We start from the raw sequence: 18,068 nt of genomic DNA, 5'->3' as shown, positions 1-18,068 counted from the left end.
ATTCTTTAGAAAAACTGTGTATTTTCTTTTTTTTTTTTTTAATGGTGATTCACATAAAACAGCAGTTAACTCCATTGCACCAGTTCTGAAAACCAGTTCTGATTGAACCTAAACTACAGCTTCCAGAAAGTAACTCATTCTCTCTCCAAATGCAGCATCATATTTAACCAATATCCAATAACAAATTCCCTGACAGTAATTCACACTGCGCACAACAAACACATTCATATTTTGTTATTGTCTCTTGTTTTTATATAGTTTAGTTTTATGTTGTAAATACTTAACTGTGTTTAGGTGTTTGTCAGCGTCTGTGTAATCGGGTTTTCACGTTGCTCTTCCCCCAAACGTTCAGCCAAATCAAGCGCCACCCAGCGGCCGTGTTTTTAGTGACAGATTTACGATGCGCAGGCGCGACTCAACCGGAAGCCGACGAGTCCACTGTGTGACGAAAAGGGGAATTATAAAATGCTGTCATAATTAGTTTTCCTGTTACTTCGGTATACATTCGTTTATTTTATAGTATAAAAAACGTATTAATGGGGGTGTTGCTATGTTTATATATAGATATGTATGTGTTATTGTAAATATGTACATATCTCTTATACTTACCTCTCTAATTAGTCAGGTTGGTTTAATCCACGTGGGGGCGGGGCTTGGACTATAAAGGAGAGCTTCACAGCGTCAGTTTGGTTAGTTAGTCAGTATGCCTCTGTTGTGTCACAGGTGGCTCGCACCAATAGCGTCGTTTGCGTGTATATTTTTTGCTCTGTTTGTTTCATTCGTTGTCCAATCTTTTATTTGTTACTTTGTATATAACTCGGGTGTTTTCTTAGCTTGGACTGTTTCACCCATTGAGCACAGTAAGTAAGCAATCACTTTGCATTATAACACTTCAGTAAGAAATGCAATAAATCTTTGGGATCTTAACTTTTCTTTTGTCTTTTTTCAGTGTGGGTTCCCCCATTATTTGCCTGACAATGTGCCTACTTGTTAGGCAGACCAAAGTTGTGGTTGAAAAGGATGTTGTCACACTGATCCTACAGAGGAGAGACTAAAGTTAATGTATGTGTACAAGAGCAGTCTAGGCAATGTTCATGTGTGATTTGAATAGGCAACGTGTAGTTGCCAACCAGGCTACATTTGTTAGTTTTACTAGATCTTAGTGCTGCATTCGACACTATAGATCATGATCTTCTCCTAGATCGCTTACAAAATTACATTAAGGCATTCAGGGACAGGCATTAAGCTGGTTTAAATCCTACCTGTCTGATCTTTACCATTTTGTAGACTTAAATGGAGAGCTATCCAGGTTAATGCAAGTAAATTATAGTGTTCCAAAGGTTCAGTTCTAGGACCCCTGCTTTTCACAATATACAGTGCCTTGCGAAAGTATTCGGCCCCCTTGAACTTTGCGACCTTTTGCCACATTTCAGGCTTCAAACGTAAAGATTTTTTGTGAAGAATCAACAAGCGGGACAAAATCATGAAGTGGAACGAAATTTATTGGATATTTCAAACTTTTTTAACAAATAAAAAACTGAAAAATTGGGCGTGCAAAATTATTCAGCCCCTTTATTTTCAGTGCAGCAAACTCTCTCCAGAAGTTCAGTGAGGATCTCTGAATGATCCAATGTTGACCTAAATGACTAATGATAAATAGAATCCACCTGTGTGTAATCAAGTCTCCCTATAAATGCACCTGCACTGTGATAGTCTCAGAGGTCCGTTTAAAGCGCATAGAGCATCATAAAGAACAAGGAACACACCAGGCAGGTCCGAGATACTGTTGTGGAGAAGTTTAAAGCCGGATTTGGATACAAAAAGATTTCCCAAGCTTTAAACATCCCAAGGAGCACTGTGCAAGCGATAATATTGAAATGGAAGGAGTATCAGACCACTGCAAATCTACCAAGACCTGGCCGTCCCTCTCAACTTTCAGCTCATACAAGGAGAAGACTGATCAGAGATGCAGCCAAGAGGCCCATGATCACTCTGGATGAGCTGCAGAGATCTACAGCTAAGGGGGGGGACTCTGTCCATAGGACAACAATCAGTCGTATACTGCACAAATCTGGCCTTTATGGAAGAGTGGCAAGACGAAAGCCATTTCTTAAAGATATCCATAAAAAGTGTCGTTTAAAGTTTGCCACAAGCCACCTGGGAGACACACCAAACATGTGGGAGAAGGTGCTCTGGTCAGATGAAACCAAAATCGAACTTTTTGGCAACAATGCAAAAAGTTATGTTTGGCGTAAAAGCAACACAGCTCATCACCCTGAACATACCATCCCCACTGTCAAACATGGTGGTGGCAGCATCATGTTTTGGGCCTGCTTTTCTTCAGCAGGGACAGGAAAGATGGTTAAAATTGATGGGAAGATGGATGGAGCCAAATACAGGACCATTCTGGAAGAAAACCTGATCGAGTCTGCAAAAGACCTGAGACTGGGACGGAGATTTGTCTTCCAACAAGACAATGATCCAAAACATAAAGCAAAATCTACAATGGAATGGTTCACAAATAAACATATCCAGGTGTTAGAATGGCCAAGTCAAAGTCCAGACCTGAATCCAATCGAGAATCTGTGGAAAGAACTGAAAACTGCTGTTCACAAATGCTCTCCATCCAACCTCACTGAGCATTAGCTGTTTTGCAAGGAGGAATGGGCAAAAATTTCAGTCTCTCGATGTGCAAAACTGATAGAGACATACCCCAAGCGACTTACAGCTGTAATCGCAGCAAAAGGTGGCGCTACAAAGTATTAACTTAAGCGGGCTGAATAATTTTGCACGCCCAATTTTTTCGTTTTTTATTTGTTAAAGTTTGAAATATCCAATAAATTTCGTTCCACTTCATGATTGTGTCCCACTTGTTGTTTCTTCACAAAAAAATTACAGTTTCATATCTTTGTTTGAAGCCTGAAATGTGGCAAAAGGTCGCAAAGTTCAAGGGGGCCGAATACTTTCACAAGGCACTGTACATGCTTCCCTTTGGAAATATGCTGATACCCAGCTATATATCTCAATACTAGGTGAGACAGCTCAATTAGCTTGGATAACTGTGTTAGAGTTAAAAGATTGCATGACTTATAACTTTTTATTAAATTCTGTTGACAGATTTTGCTCATCTGCCCAAAAAACATTACACTGAAGCTCCAGCATTTCAACCTGCATTTACACAGATGTTCTGTAACTACTACTTCAACGGTAGAAGACCTGGGAGTTATTTTAGACAGCAACTTGTCTTTTCAAAATCGTATCAACCATGTTACAAAAACAGCCTTTTTTCACCTTAGAAATATTGCTAAGCTAGAAAACATGTTATCTATATCTGATGCAGAGAAGCTCATCCATGCTGACCCAGGAGCAGAAGGACCACCGTGTCTGATCATTTACTTGCGATAAAACTTTGGTGTATGACCTTGAGATGAATCAACGCTCTTCAGTGGAAAGATAATCTTCACAATTGAAAAACACGAGGGAGGTCCACAGCTCTATCATGCCCCAGAAGCATGCAGTACAGCTTCAGAAGTACTTGTTGGGTCTCAGATAAATGCAGAGCAAATAGGGAAATAAAAACTTTCCAAAGACTTTATACCTTTTAGTTTACATACTTGTCCTGTTGCACGGTTGGAAATTAACAGGTACTTGGGGCAAAATTGTCACTTCAGCTTGACGGCAGCTCTATTCCCAGTGTCATGATTTAAGTGTCATTTGAAAAGTCCTATATTTTAGAGCTGATCTGTTGATGTTGCATTAGATTGGCACCAAATACACACTTTTGTTGAATGCAGTGTTTAAAGCGTTTTGATTTGTCACTGCGTGTGCTCATTGTCTGAATTCTAAATCTGCATTTGCAATTTCTCATCATAAAAGATTTTCTCTTTTGCTGCAAAAGTGTGTCGCTCTCATTAGACAAGTCAGACTTTTTTTTCCTTTTAGCTTTTTTTGCAGATATTAGAAACATTGTTTATGAATTCTAATCTGTAAAAATCGGTAAACAAATTCATTTTTTTCTGTAGCCACTTCATGACTTGTTTATTCTACCTAGATTATAACCCTAATGATCACGTTAAAATTATCACCAATTAGGGAGCGTGCTGTGCTGCAGGTAATACACTGTCAAGGGATAAATACTTCATACAAGCAATTTAAAACTTGAACTTAAAAAAAAAGTTGTCCTTGTCCTTTTTGAACTATGCTTGAATTCCCTACCCCACCCTCTGTGGTTAAAAACATACATACATACATACAGTGAGGAAAATAAGTATTTAAACACCCTGCTATTTTGCAAGTTCTCCCACTTAGAAATCATAGAGGGGTCTGAAATTGTCATCGTAGGTGCATGTCCACTGTGAGAGACATAATCTAAAAAAAAATCCAGAAATCACAATATATAATTTTTAAACTATTTACTAATTTATTTTATTTATAGAATTCTGACCCTCAAAGACCTGTTAGTCTGCCTTTAAAATGTCCACCTCCACTACATTTATTATCCTAAATTAGATGCACCTGTTTGAGGTCGTTAGCTGCATAAAGACACCTGTCCACCCCATACAATCAGTAAGAATCCAACTACTAACATGGCCAAGACCAAAGAGCTGTCCAAAAACACTAGAGACAAAATTGTACACCTCCACAAGGCTGGAAAGGGCTACGGAGAAATTGCCAAGCAGCTTGGTGAAAAAAGGTCCACTGTTGGAGCAATCATTAGAAAATGGAAGAAGCTAAACATGACTGTCAATCTCCCTCGGACTGGGGCTCCATGCAAGAGCTCACCTCGTGGGGTCTCAATGATCCTAAGGAAGGTGAGAAATCAGCCCAGAACTACACAGGAGGAGCTGGTCAATGACTTGAAAAGAGCTGGGACCACCGTTTCCAAGGTTACTGTTGGTAATACACTAAGACGTCATGGTTTGAAATCATGCATGGCACGGAAGGTTCCCCTATTTAAACCAGCACATGTCCAGGCACGTCTTAAGTTTGCCAATGACCATTTGGATGATCCAGAGGGGTCATGGGGGAAGTCATGTGGTCAGATGAGACCAAAATAGAACTTTTGGGTCATAATTCCACTAAATGTGTTTGGAGGAACAAGAATGATGAGTACCATCCCAAGAACACCATCCCTACTGTGAAGCATGGGGGTGGTAGCATCATGCTTTGGGGGTGTTTTTCTGCACATGTGACAGGGCGACTGCACTGTATTAAGGAGAGGATGACCAGGGCCATGTATTGCGAGATTTTGGGGAACAACCTCCTTCCCTCAGTTAGAGCATTGAAGATGGGTCGAGGCTGGGTCTTCCAACATGACAATGACCTGAAGCACACAGCCAGGATAACCAAGGAATGGCTCTGTAAGAAGCATATCAAGGTTCTGACGTGGCCTAGCCAGTCTCCAGACCTAAACCCAATAGAGAATCTTTGGAGGGAGCTCAAACTCCGTCTTTCTCAGCGACAGGCCAGAAACCTGACTGATCTAGAGAAGATCTGTGTGGAGGAGTGGGCTAAAATCCCTCCTGCAGTGTGTGCAAACCTGGTGAAAAACTACAGGAAACGTTTAACCTTTTGTAATTGCAAACAAAGGCTACTGTACCAAATATTAACATTGACTTTCTCAGGTGTTCAAATACTTATTTGCAGCTGTATCATACAAATAAATAGTTAAAAATCATACATTGTGATTTCTGGATTATTTTTTTTTTATTATGTCTCTCACAGTGGACATGCACCTACGATGACAATTTCAGACCCCTCCATGATTTCTAAGTGGGAGAACTTGCAAAATAGCCGGGTGTTCAAATACTTATTTTCCTCACTATATATATATATATATATATATATATATATATATATATATATATATATATATATATATATATATATATATATATACACACCAAAATTATTATACCTGTATTTTTTTCAGGGCCGTGCAATACTCTCTGGTATATACCTTGTTGGCTAGAGGTGCATACTACAGCAAGATAATGATTCAAAAATTATGATCTTGGTTGAATGTAGATTTAATATTAACATAAGAGGGAAACTGTACGTATTTTTTCACTTGACATTACCCCATCATTAGTTTTGTGCCTTTAATGAGGAATGAACTCCTTAGAAATTTGATCTAGATGCAGCATAAATGCAGATGCTATATAAATTGTTAAAATAAGTCACTTTGATAAACATACAGTAGATACGTTTCTTGTGATCAATAAATATTACGATTGGGCCCCTGCCATTATTCTTCAGGCGCAAGTGTGACTGCTACGTCCCCATTGCCCTCACACCAAAATTCTGCTCAGCTGAGGACTGCAAGGGTCTCCAAATCCAAGCAAGTACAGCTTTTACCACAGTTTAAAAAGAATCAACCAAAGGTGGAGCTATGGTAATGGTGGTAACTCCGGTTTACCGGATAAGGTCAGATAAACAGAGATGAACCACTGACAGAATTCCATACTTTGGAGCTAATAATAGAAGTTGACAACATGCATGTTAAACTCATGGTGAAGAGTCCTGATCTGGCGTGCGAGTGGTTTTGCTGTAGTGGGTGATGACTCCATTACCTATTGGACCTTTCTCGATGGCTTGAAAGCTTTTTAGAATATGCAGCAGTTTGATGGTGATGTGGAGGCCGGCTACAGTGTTTTGTTCAATACATTTTCCTGTTGCAGGAGACTGTTTTGTTGTCAGGACAGAGAGAATGCCTAAATACCATATCTAGGCTGGTAACTTGAAAGCTTGGTAAGACAAATATTGGTTGACCACTGCTAGAGACATAACAAAAATAACACTCTGTAGCAGAAATCAATTACATTGTGACACATTGGCTGAGAACTTCTAAAAGTATGCCTTGTTGCGCTGGATCAACGTGATGACACATGACATTTGGGAGCTGTCAGAAATGGCTTGGGTTTGAAGGTTTACCTTGGTGTTCTGACGACGGCCGAGTGGAGTATAAAAGGAGCCACGAAGGTTAGCAAGTTGGAGAATGTCTGGCTCCAGACTAACGAAAGGTTTCTGTTTATTTTTCCTTGTAGGAAGCAGAGACGGCAGCTACAGCGGCGAGAGCTACAGCAGTGATCATGCCTGCGAGTACCCAGTCTCGCGGCCTGCTAGAGCCAAGGTTCCCAAGCACCCACCTGTACAGGCAGGACGGGATCTCGGCTTCCCTCGGCCTGGTTGTGGCACCGATCGGCTCGGACCAAGAACGACGCTGTTCTAAAGCGCCTCTGAGCCCTAGTCAGCCCCAATCAGCGGACTAAAAAGTGTCCTAAGCCACGTCTTCACTTTTCTCTCAGACAGATAAAAGAATAGCAAAAAATCCAAACCAATAGACAGGCAGACAATGCGACTTCAAACAAATCAGAATAGAAAATACAGAGCAAACAGTCTTGGTACTGACATTTTTAACTAGCTAAGCATCTGTGTGTACGGAAGTGCATTGCATTCACAAAAGAAAAAAAATTCACAAACAGGATCTCATAATTATAACTTATTATCTCATAATTATGACTCATCTCATCATTATGACTTAGTATCTCATAGTTATGGGATAGGTTGGGGCAGTCTGTGGCAGGGGAGCGTTTTAGCGCATAAACGCAGTAACGTTTTAGACGTTAATGCATTTTCTGCTCGGAAGCACCTCATTGTGCAACAATCGAGATGTAGAAGCTATAATATGGTTTAACTTGATGACTGCATATGTTAGTGTTAAGATGGTTCTCACACTGGTTCTCTAAACACATTCCTGTTATCTGTTCAGTGTCTATATGATCTTTACGATATGAGTATGTGAGGTATACAGGAAGTCTTTATCTGGGCTTAGACATCTCCAGTTATTATGTCTTCTTACCCAATCAGGAACAGCTTATCCCATAATGATGAGATACTAAGTTATAATTATGAGATAGTAAGTCATAAATATGAGATCCTTTTTGTGAATTATTTTTTTTTTCTTTGTGAATGCAATGCGCTTCTGTAGTGCTGTGACTTAATCAGTATTAAATGAATAATACATTTGATGTCATTCCATAACAACAACGTTTTATTTCTAATCAATAAATTATTAAAATAAAAAAGAACAACATGCAGAAAGATCCGTTGCCTGTCAAATAAAACAATCCGATAGAACAGGAGGATCAGAGCTGACTAGCTGTGGTTTCCTGAGGAAAACCTAGTGTTAATTGTAGTCATTCTTTAAAGTGCTTAGTTGGCATCACTGGATATTGTATGTTAATGAGTTCTCACCTGTTCTTTTTGTTGTTAATGACAAGAGAAATTGCCCATGTATGTAAAAAATAAAGCCTTATTCTAAAATGGCTAAAATACAATGTAGGGGTGATTGTATGCTCCATCACACCAAATTTTGGAAGATAAGGACACTGTAGTGATTATGAATATAAGATGGCAGCATTGGATTTTGTAAGATAAAGAGCGAGCTCCTGGGGGCTGAACCAAAGAGACAGAATTAACCTGCAAAGAAAGAGAGAGAGAGAAAGTAAAAAATTACAATCATTTCAAGCAAAATCTTATAATTGGGAAGAGTACTGTTTTGCATTACTAAACATTAAAAAGTAAACTTTTGTATTAATAAAACATTTTTTTTCATGACAAAGATGAAGATTAAAGAAAGAACTTTACTCATAACTGCCATAGGATCACATGCTTACAGAGCAAGACCTACCAGCGACTATCTGAAATGCTGAGGAAGATTTTAATTCACAGCCCAGTGAAATAGTACATGTATTTAATTTTGACTCAAGAACCAGAAAACCCACAGAGACCCTAACAAAGTGTGTAGCAAAGCTTTGCCATTTGATTAAAACTTTGGGAACATTTTAGAACAATTGATAAGGGATAAATGTTTGACTGGAAACAAACAAACAGACACTTGAAAATGTGTTTTAGGTTAAATTAACCGTAGAGAACAAAAGCAAAAAGGTATTGGACTTGTAAAACCTTCACGGAAATAATGTAAAGTTATATTTCTTTCGGCTTCTCCCATTAGGGGGCGCCACAGCAGATCATCCGCATGTTTGATTTGGCACATGTCTTTACGCTGGATGCCCTTCCTAACGCAACCCTCCCCATTTATCCGGGCTTTTGACCGGCTGGGGTTGGTTCCCTGACCGGGGATCGAACCCGGGCCACAGCGGTGAGAGCGCCGCATCCTAACCACTAGACCACCAGGGGCCACTAGTTATATAAAACAAAAATTTTCAAGAAAAGATGTGGAAAAAAAGAGATAATTCTGTCTATGGTACAGATTTGATGGAAATAAACATAAAACAAGTGACTACAAATTTGCCTCGTCCATAGAAAAACAAATGACATCACAGAAACCTGTCACACAAAAAACAACCAGAGGGTCAAAGTAGACGCATGCAAGCGGAAAAGGCAATTGCCCTTCCAAACTTCAAAGGTGAATAAAAAGGATGAAATACGTAAAGAATTTGATGAAGCATTCACTTTAACATGTGCACAAAATTATGTTTTGAGAATAGTTAAACCTTTCACCCTGGACATAAATATATATATATATATATATATATATATATATATATATATATATATATATATATATATATATATATATATGGCAAAAATTTGAATTGTGAACATTTTGACATGAGTGGACAACTAATCAAATCATGAGCTTCTGTCTAGACAAACAAGAAAAAGAGGTAAATGTTCTTTTCTTAATGAAAATCAGGATGAGGTCCTAATATGCAGCACAGACTCAATTTTGGAAATGGACTGCCTAGAGCATTATTTTTTTTCCCAACAGTTTCTTCCTTATTTTAAAAAGAGGTTTGCTATGAGTGTCACATGGAAGGAAAAAATTGCTAGGAGAGTTGTACAAGACATATTCTGCTATAACCCAGATGAACTGTCTGGCATGGTTGTACGTTGTATGTGGTGACTAGGGTAGACAAAATGCAGCCGTGTGAGCCGTGTCAACAATTCCAGAAACTACCTGCTCAAGCGCCATCAAATGAATAGAAGTGGCTTGAATCTCCAATGGGGAAAAAAAAAAATTAAGGTTCTGTTTGATTCTCATTTGAAAATAAATAGAGGCTTTTCCTGTCACAAAAGACACAAATTCGAACATGTTTCATAAGCAAAGAGTTTAAAATGTTTTTGAGAAAGAATAGCTTACAACAACCTTCATTAAACACTTCCCTAGAGTGGGCTATTCAGAATTTTAAAGAGGGCATGGCAAAAAAGCAAAGGTGACACTACTGAGGGACAAGATCTACCAGAGTACAACAGGGTTGTCACCAGCACTATATATATAACTATCAAGAAAGATCAGATCCACATTTGACTTTTTTGATATTAAGTCCAAAGTTGTACAGAGACAACTAAAAAAAATCTAAAACATGACAAAAGCTGAAAACTTTTAGAGAAGACAATATATGTTTTTTGGAACTACAGTTATGAGCCAAAACTGATTGCTGCAGTAGGAGAAATTATTGTTTTTGGGAAATGTACTGACTGTCACTGTGTACCAAATTGTACATGAAATTCAAATTTGTTTCTAACCTTTTTATGAAAGACCTCTATTAATGATATGTAGACTAGGTTTTATGCTCACAATATCCTCTGGTATTGCAAAATAGTGAAACGTATGACTGAGCAGGAACCTAGAAGCCTAGTAAAAGCTGAACATAGCTGCCAAGGTGCTTGGGGAACCTACTGTAGGTAATGGTAATAAATAAAATGGAGAGGAAAAAACTGCTTATTATGCATTGAATTTCATCTCTTGGTATTTTCGTGTTCTAATTTTCTTGTGATCAGTACAAAGAAAGGTTGGGACGCTGTGTGAAATGTAAATGAAAATTAGATAGTTGGAACATGGTTTAGACATGGTCATGTTTACCACTGTGTTGCATCTTCTTTTAACAACAGTGATATATACAGTATGTCTGGGAACTGAGAAGACCATTCGCAGGAGTTTTGGAGGAGGAATGTTAACAATGCTTGATACTCTAGCTACTTCTAGCTGCTCGACAGTCCTGGGTCTTCTTTGTCATATTTTTCATTTCATGATGTGCCAGAGGTTTTTTAATAGTAAAAGGTCTGGATTACAGGCAGGGAAGGTGAGCACCTGGGCTCTTATACTACGAAGCCATGTTGTTGTAATAGATTCGGTATTCAGTTAAACATTGTCTTGCTAAAATATGCAAAGCCTTCCCTAAAAATTGTTTTCTGGATTGTTGCTCTAAAATTTGTATTTACATTTCAGCTCTAATGCTGACCTGGTGCCTTTCCGGATGTGAAAGCTGCCCATATCTCAGACAGTAATGCACCCCATACCAGGGGGGTTTTGGACAAAAAACCTGTGAGCCTATGGGCCTATTTAGAATACATTTAAAAAAATAAATACATAGGGCTGTGACGATGGCACTTTCTTTTTTTACCACCGCGGTGGTAATGGACCAAATACCGGCGGTGTTGCGGTGGTTGGGGGGTTGTTTTGAAATAAATAAAAGAAAAACCCAAAGAAACAGCACACTAAAGCCTGTAACGCATTGAAATAAATATCAGTAAATACTGGTAACTTACATAATATAATAAAGTTGAATCCATTTAATAAAAAAAACAAACAAAAAAAAAAAAAACAGTTTTATATTTCCACACAAAGACGCGTTATAGCCTACCGCTCTGCGCTTTGAGAGGGATGTGGAACACGAGCAGGAAAGAGACCACCGATCTCTTTTTCTGATATCTTCATGTTGTTGTAAAAGGTACGAAGAGCTAATTTTATCTTCCACAAGGGCAAGGCATTTAGGCTATGTTTGCGCGCTGCCAGAGAAAGCCAAACTAAAATCACCCGCGCATGTGAAACGCGCTTTACAAATGAACTTGAAAAATCAATATAATTAAAATAATCAAAATAATTAAATCAAAATCCAAAATACACTTAATAGCCTACGTGTGTCAAAATCATTTCCTAAAATATCCATAAGGAATTTATAAATTGTGCAAAATATTTTTAATAGGCCTACATTTAAAAAAAAATCTCTCTCTCGCCAATAGGGGGTGCTGCAGCACCCCCAGCACCCCCACTTCCTGCGGCCATGCCCCATACTATCAGAGATGCAGGCTTTCGAACTGAGCACTGTCAACGCATGATGATCCCTCTCCTCTTTAGCCCAGAAGATGCAGCATCCATACTTTTCCAAATGAATTACACTTTTTGATTTGTCTGCATTTGTGGATGCCACAATGATCTATGTTGACAGATGTACATATGTACAGCTGTGTTACTGAGACCATGCAGTGATTTCCAATACAAAATGATACCTATTTTGAATGCAGGCAACCTGAGGGCCAGAAGATTACGGACATCCGATAGTGATTTTGCACACAGAGATTTTTTTTTATTTAATATAAATGATGAGATATTTAAAGTCTTCACAATTTTATGTCAAGGAACATTGCTCTAAAATTCCCAAATTTGTAGATATAGGGTTTTTTCATTGCAGATTGGTGAACCTTCTTGCCTCTTTACCTCTGAAAGACTCTCTAATATACTTTTTATATACCCAGTCATTTTACTGACCTGTTCACTTTTTAACCTGTTAGCTTAATTAGCTGCAAAATGTTACACCAGTTGTATATTTTTTAGTAACACGTACTTTTCAAGTCGTTTGCTGCCCTTTATTTTGCAGCCATTTAATTAAAAATTGACCTTGTTTTCCTTAAAATAGTCCATTTCCTCAGTTTAATGAGACAATTTACCCAGTGTCAACTTGCCTAGAGTGTCTCCAGTTCTCTGTTACCTGTTTTATGGTTTATAATTGTGTTCTGCAAGTTTTCATAAAAAAAAAAACAAAAAAAAAAAACATGATTAATTCTGTTTTAGTGTTGGGTAATAATAAGTACATGAGGTCTATGATTAAATCCACACATGCATCTCTAAAGATACCAGTTATTCTGACTTTTTTTCTCTGTAGACCCGCATGATTCACCCTAATCGTCTTCTCTTTGAGTCCTCATCAGGTGGACTCAAAGAGAAGACGATTAGGGTGAATCGTCTTCTCTTTGAGTCCTCATCAGGTGGAAAATCAGAGATGTCAATTTAGACTGATTTCAATTCACTGGGATGAGAATGGGTGTTTTTGTTTTTACTGTATTTATTGTACTGTAGCTGTCCACTAGAGGGCCTCATATTTGTATTAAAGCTCTAACTGTATACAGAATAAGGGGGGCAATATGATACATTATAAAACATGAATTAGGCTGCACTGAAAGTCACCATTTTGACTAAGCTGAAGTCAGACCATATGCAATAAACACTGCTGGTTGATATTTAATATGCTAAATTAGAGTCATATTATTTGCTAATTGATTTAACCACTGTTTGAAACATAGTTTTGAGATTTGAGTCACCGAGCTAAGATCTGATGGCTAGTGGACATGTTAATGGAAACAAATAAAATGCTCTTAAGGTTGAACAACCTTTTATAAAGCAACTAAGTACAATAGTGGGTAGTTTCGTATTTGATAAAATGACCAAACTCTATAGACTGACAATGAAATGATCAAATTGGCCAATAAATTGGGTTATGAAGTCTTATTGATGATGATAATAATAACGATAATGATAATGATAAGAGAGAGAAATAATAATTATTACTTTTCTAATTATAATACTAATAATAATAGCTTTTTAAAATGATTTTATTGTACTAGTAGGGCAAAGTATTACATACACACGCATATACATACAGTACATTATTACATATTTGACATATACATAATTGTGTCCCTTTTCTTTTATAGCTTGTGCTTGGGAATCCAAGTGATTTTCCTATGAACTGTCCCACTGAGAGAATACCATAAAAAGTTATGCTCGGAAAAGACCCCTTTTCTGTACCTGAAGCCTTCACTAATGTTTTTCCACAATTTCTTTATTCGCAAGCCAGTGAACTGACAGTCTAGCCTTGGAGAAGCAAAAAAGTTTTTTGAATGCACATATATATATATTTTTTATTATTTTTTATTTGATTTCAACTGTATGTATCATTTCTAAGACTTGCTATGGATTGTTAAGGAGCACAGGGCGTTTTAAAAAAAATAATCCATTCCCTGATCACCTGTTATCCCCACTCTTACCGCTAGGAGTCAGTGCTGCTAGCTTTTTAGCTCGGCCTGCACTGCCAGCACGCTGCTCATTCACAGGAGAAGGATGGAGTTGGCGCATCCTCAACTTTCATCCACCACAAGCGCCGCACTGGACTTCATGACAAACGACGGCGTTTTTCGAGCAGCTATACGTTTCTGTATGTCCTACTCCCTTATTTACACGTGCTATGGATATTAGTGGCGTTTCCCGGCGCTCTGTCGCTTGTTGATCGGCGACACGCTCCGACTACAGGACCATCGGGACATCCAGCCTCCGGAGAAGCTCCTGTCCATATGACTGCAGGCTGGAGGAAAGATCTTGGATGCGCCAATACGGGATAGTTTGGAGATCTTTGTGCACATCTGGACTTGCTGAAGGTCATATGAGCAACAGGAATGGCTTTGCATTTTGCCATCTAAGACTATTTACATGTAATTGATCTTTTGCTGCTTAAACGCTGACATCGCTACTGGTTCCTTTAAGTTTTTTTCCCCCCCCCGACAGCTGCTGAGAAGATCGTATGCGCAGTGCGAAGAGATGATAAACCCCCCAGTCAGCGCCTCGGGTTCGGATTAAAACCACCGTGAGATCAACATCCCTGCGATCTGCATACATGGGATCGTTTCTGCATCATTTCATCCGCTTTGAATTGATGGGAAAACCGATGTGATGGAGATCCGAGGACTTTACTGACATCGGGGACGGTCATTCTTTGGGGCTTTTTTTCCGTGGTAAGGCTTCAATCATTGTGGTGGTACTACGGTGATATATATATATATATAAATGATATATATATTATGTATACAAAGTCTAAGAAAAAACAAACACAGCAGTGTCGAATATCCAAGTCAACTATCATCAGAAATCCAGCAGATGCTGAATGATGCTGAATGAATAAATGAAGAATCTCCTTTTAAAATTCTCCTGTTTCTTTTATGCCCCATGAATTGCTTCATTCTTGTTGCTTATACACAAGGTTTAGATTAAACACATGGATTTTTGCATGTAAGTGAAGGTAAAAAAGTGCATGTATCATGTTAGACATCATATGGTGCGTGTGCGTGTGCGTGTGTGTGCGTGTGTGTGTGTGTGTGTGTGTGTGTGTGCGTGTGTGTGTGTGTGTGTGTGTGTGTGTGTGTGTGTGTGTGTGCGTGTGTGTGTGTGAGAGAGAGAGAACAAAAGCAGAGTCACGACACCAGTCAGATTTTATCAGCATGATTTCCCACTGCCTCTTTAAGGAAGTTATACAGGAGATAAAGATTGGGAACTTTAGGAGCTTTTAAAGGGTTCGAATGAAGAAATGCCCTTGAAATGTTTCTCCACATTGAAAGTGCATCAACTACTGTTACAGTACTGGGCTGCATTTGGTTCATAAGCATGCAATGGCACAAAAATAGAAAAGGAAAAAAAAAAAAAAAAGGAATAACATTTGATAAGATTGGGCTCAAAACACGTGCATTCATGTTATGTCAGTTTGAAGTCGTTTTTTTTTTCGGATTCACCGTCTGCGTTCACATTAATAATACATCGCATGCACAGGTTAAACGAAACGTTGCAAAATTAGATATTGCCATATCGCGCAGGTGCTACCATTCCAGAGAACCCGCACAAAAACAAATTCAGATCTACACTTTAAATCCTTTATACCAACCTTGCGATGGATATCACTTTTAGACATTGTCACTCTGAAGCATGTTTGAGCCCCTATGTTTTCCTCCTCAGTGGAGGAAAACTTTGATATTTCCTAATTTCCTTAACTCCTAAAAGTCCTAATGTTTTAGTGTATTTATAGTAAAATGTAAAAAAATCTTACATCTGACTTTACACTCCATTACTGTTAAAGCTAAGGCCATCAAACCTAAGCACAGCTTCTCTGATTTGATTGGCTCTCTCTTTGACATTGACGACTGCTATAACACCACCTGCCTAATATTGTCATCGCTCGGCCCCTTTTGCTGACAAAACAGTTCTGACCCGTCCAGCATTACCAACATTAACTCCTTCGGTAATTTGAGCGACAGGAGCTCGTTTGTTGGATCAGACCACATGGGTGAGGATCAGTGAGCCTCGGCCGCACATGACCCTCTTACCGGGTTCACCACTGTTCCTTCCTTTGACCACTTTTAATAGATTCTAAACACTGCAGACTGGGAACCATCCCACAAGAGCTGCAGTTTTGGAGATGCTCCGACCCAGTCGTCTAGACATCCCAATTCATCTAGCATTCACAGAACTCAAATCTTTACGCTCGCCTAATTATGAATCATTTTTCATCGTATCTTATGTACAAATTATTGTCCCTGAGAGGGAGACGAGAGGGAGGGGAGCAGGAGGAGGAGGAAGAGGGTTATTGCTCGGATGGAGAATCTTCTTCCATCAGGACCCACGTGGTCACAATGCAATAGTAAACAGCACGTTTGTGAATGCTGCCTGCGTGAGGGATACACGCCGAAGGAAGACAAATCCGCAGGAAGCTGAGCTGAGGGTTGCGTTTAAGGTTTTAGTTTCGCCCCTTTTCTATGTATTTATTGATATTTTTTATAAAAAGTGTCAAACAGAAATGTATACATTCTTTAGGGGTGTAACGGTAAACAAAATCCACAGCTCGGGACGATTTCACTACGATTAGGGGGAAGAAATGCACGATATGAATTTGCTTGTCATCTTTAATTAGCGCAGTTAATAAATAATAATATTAATTATTGACATTTGTGAACATCAACAGTTCACATTTTTGTAACAATTTTAAACAAAATGCCTGTTTGGTTAAATAACATATAAAATAATATTTTATATAAAAAAAAATATATACAATTGAATAAACCAAATTAATGCAATGCCCTTTTTTCTTTATTCTTTCAATCGAGCAATCAATTCAATTGGAACGAATTAAATGAATTCAATAAAATTCAATAAATGGAAAATTTAAATGAAATAGTTTACATTTGTTAGACCATATTTGGGTACAGACTTTATCAAATGACTTAATTCCTTCCGTCCTTCATTTATTCAGTCTCTCGATATGCAGAATTGGCAGGATTTTCTCCTTTTTAAGTGAAATTCTCGAAACTGGACTTACTGTAAAACGCCAAAGAATTCTTTAGCGTTTTCATGCATGCGTCAAAACAAATCTTATTTATATATATATATTTAAGGATAACTAGTAAATATGAAATTCTTGGTTTGGCTGAAACGGGGAACGGTTGTTCAGGGAATTTAGGTGTAATGCAGGTATAAAAAAAACATCGTTCAGAACCAGATAATAAATAATCATTCGGGTCCGCGGCCCGAGGGTTGGGGACCACCGCCATAGCAAACAGCGAGCATCACTTGAGTAACACATTAACAACCTTTCGCATAAACGCTTTGCATTTTATTCAGAAGAATGCAGTCTTTAAGTTTTTCCAACAAATGTTGCAATTACCCAAGATCTTTCAGAAACTCCGTTCTTCACAATATTTCTTCAGTTCATTGATGTTGGAAGGCGTTTGTTGATTCATAGCTCCCTTAAGATCCCACCACAGAATCTCAAGCGGGGACATGAATTTGACTTGCCAATTTCAATAACTGAATTTTTTTATATTTGATGGTTTGTTTAGAATCAGGATTTTGTTGCATGACCCAGATTTGGCCCAGTTTATACTGAAGGGCAATTTGTTTAAAAAAAATCCACCCTTTCATCACGTGTTTGTGGTAATAATTATTTTTTTGACCAAACATTTCCAACCTGGTCCCACCAATCTAGAGGATATTGTACTATAACATTTGTGGTTTGTGTGTATTTATTAATTTTTTTCCAATCATTTGTACTCATTTATTCTATCCTTTACATGACCTATACATATGCAGGAGTATTTTAGACCACTAGTTCTAGTTTCAATAATTCTGTTGTAGTTATACGTGTTGATTGACTAATCTTGTACAA

The 18,068-nt window shown here is 38.2% G+C and overlaps 2 long non-coding RNA genes across 2 annotated transcripts in view; both read left to right on the top strand.

Annotated features, from left to right (window-relative positions):
* The window catches only part of LOC310731235, a 276,213-nt gene that overhangs the window by 83,790 nt on the left and 174,355 nt on the right, over window positions 1-18,068 (top strand). The window lies entirely within an intron of this gene.
* On the top strand, window positions 710-3,488 carry LOC310730610. The gene is made up of 4 exons (XR_014534864.1): window positions 710-860; window positions 950-1,062; window positions 3,118-3,207; window positions 3,341-3,488. It is a non-coding gene; the product is annotated as an uncharacterized lncRNA (long non-coding RNA).

This window comes from Silurus aristotelis (assembly GCF_946808225.1).
Source record: "Silurus aristotelis genome assembly, chromosome: 9".
Classification (NCBI taxonomy): domain Eukaryota; kingdom Metazoa; phylum Chordata; class Actinopteri; order Siluriformes; family Siluridae; genus Silurus; species Silurus aristotelis.
This window is presented reverse-complemented; position numbering and strand designations above follow the sequence as displayed.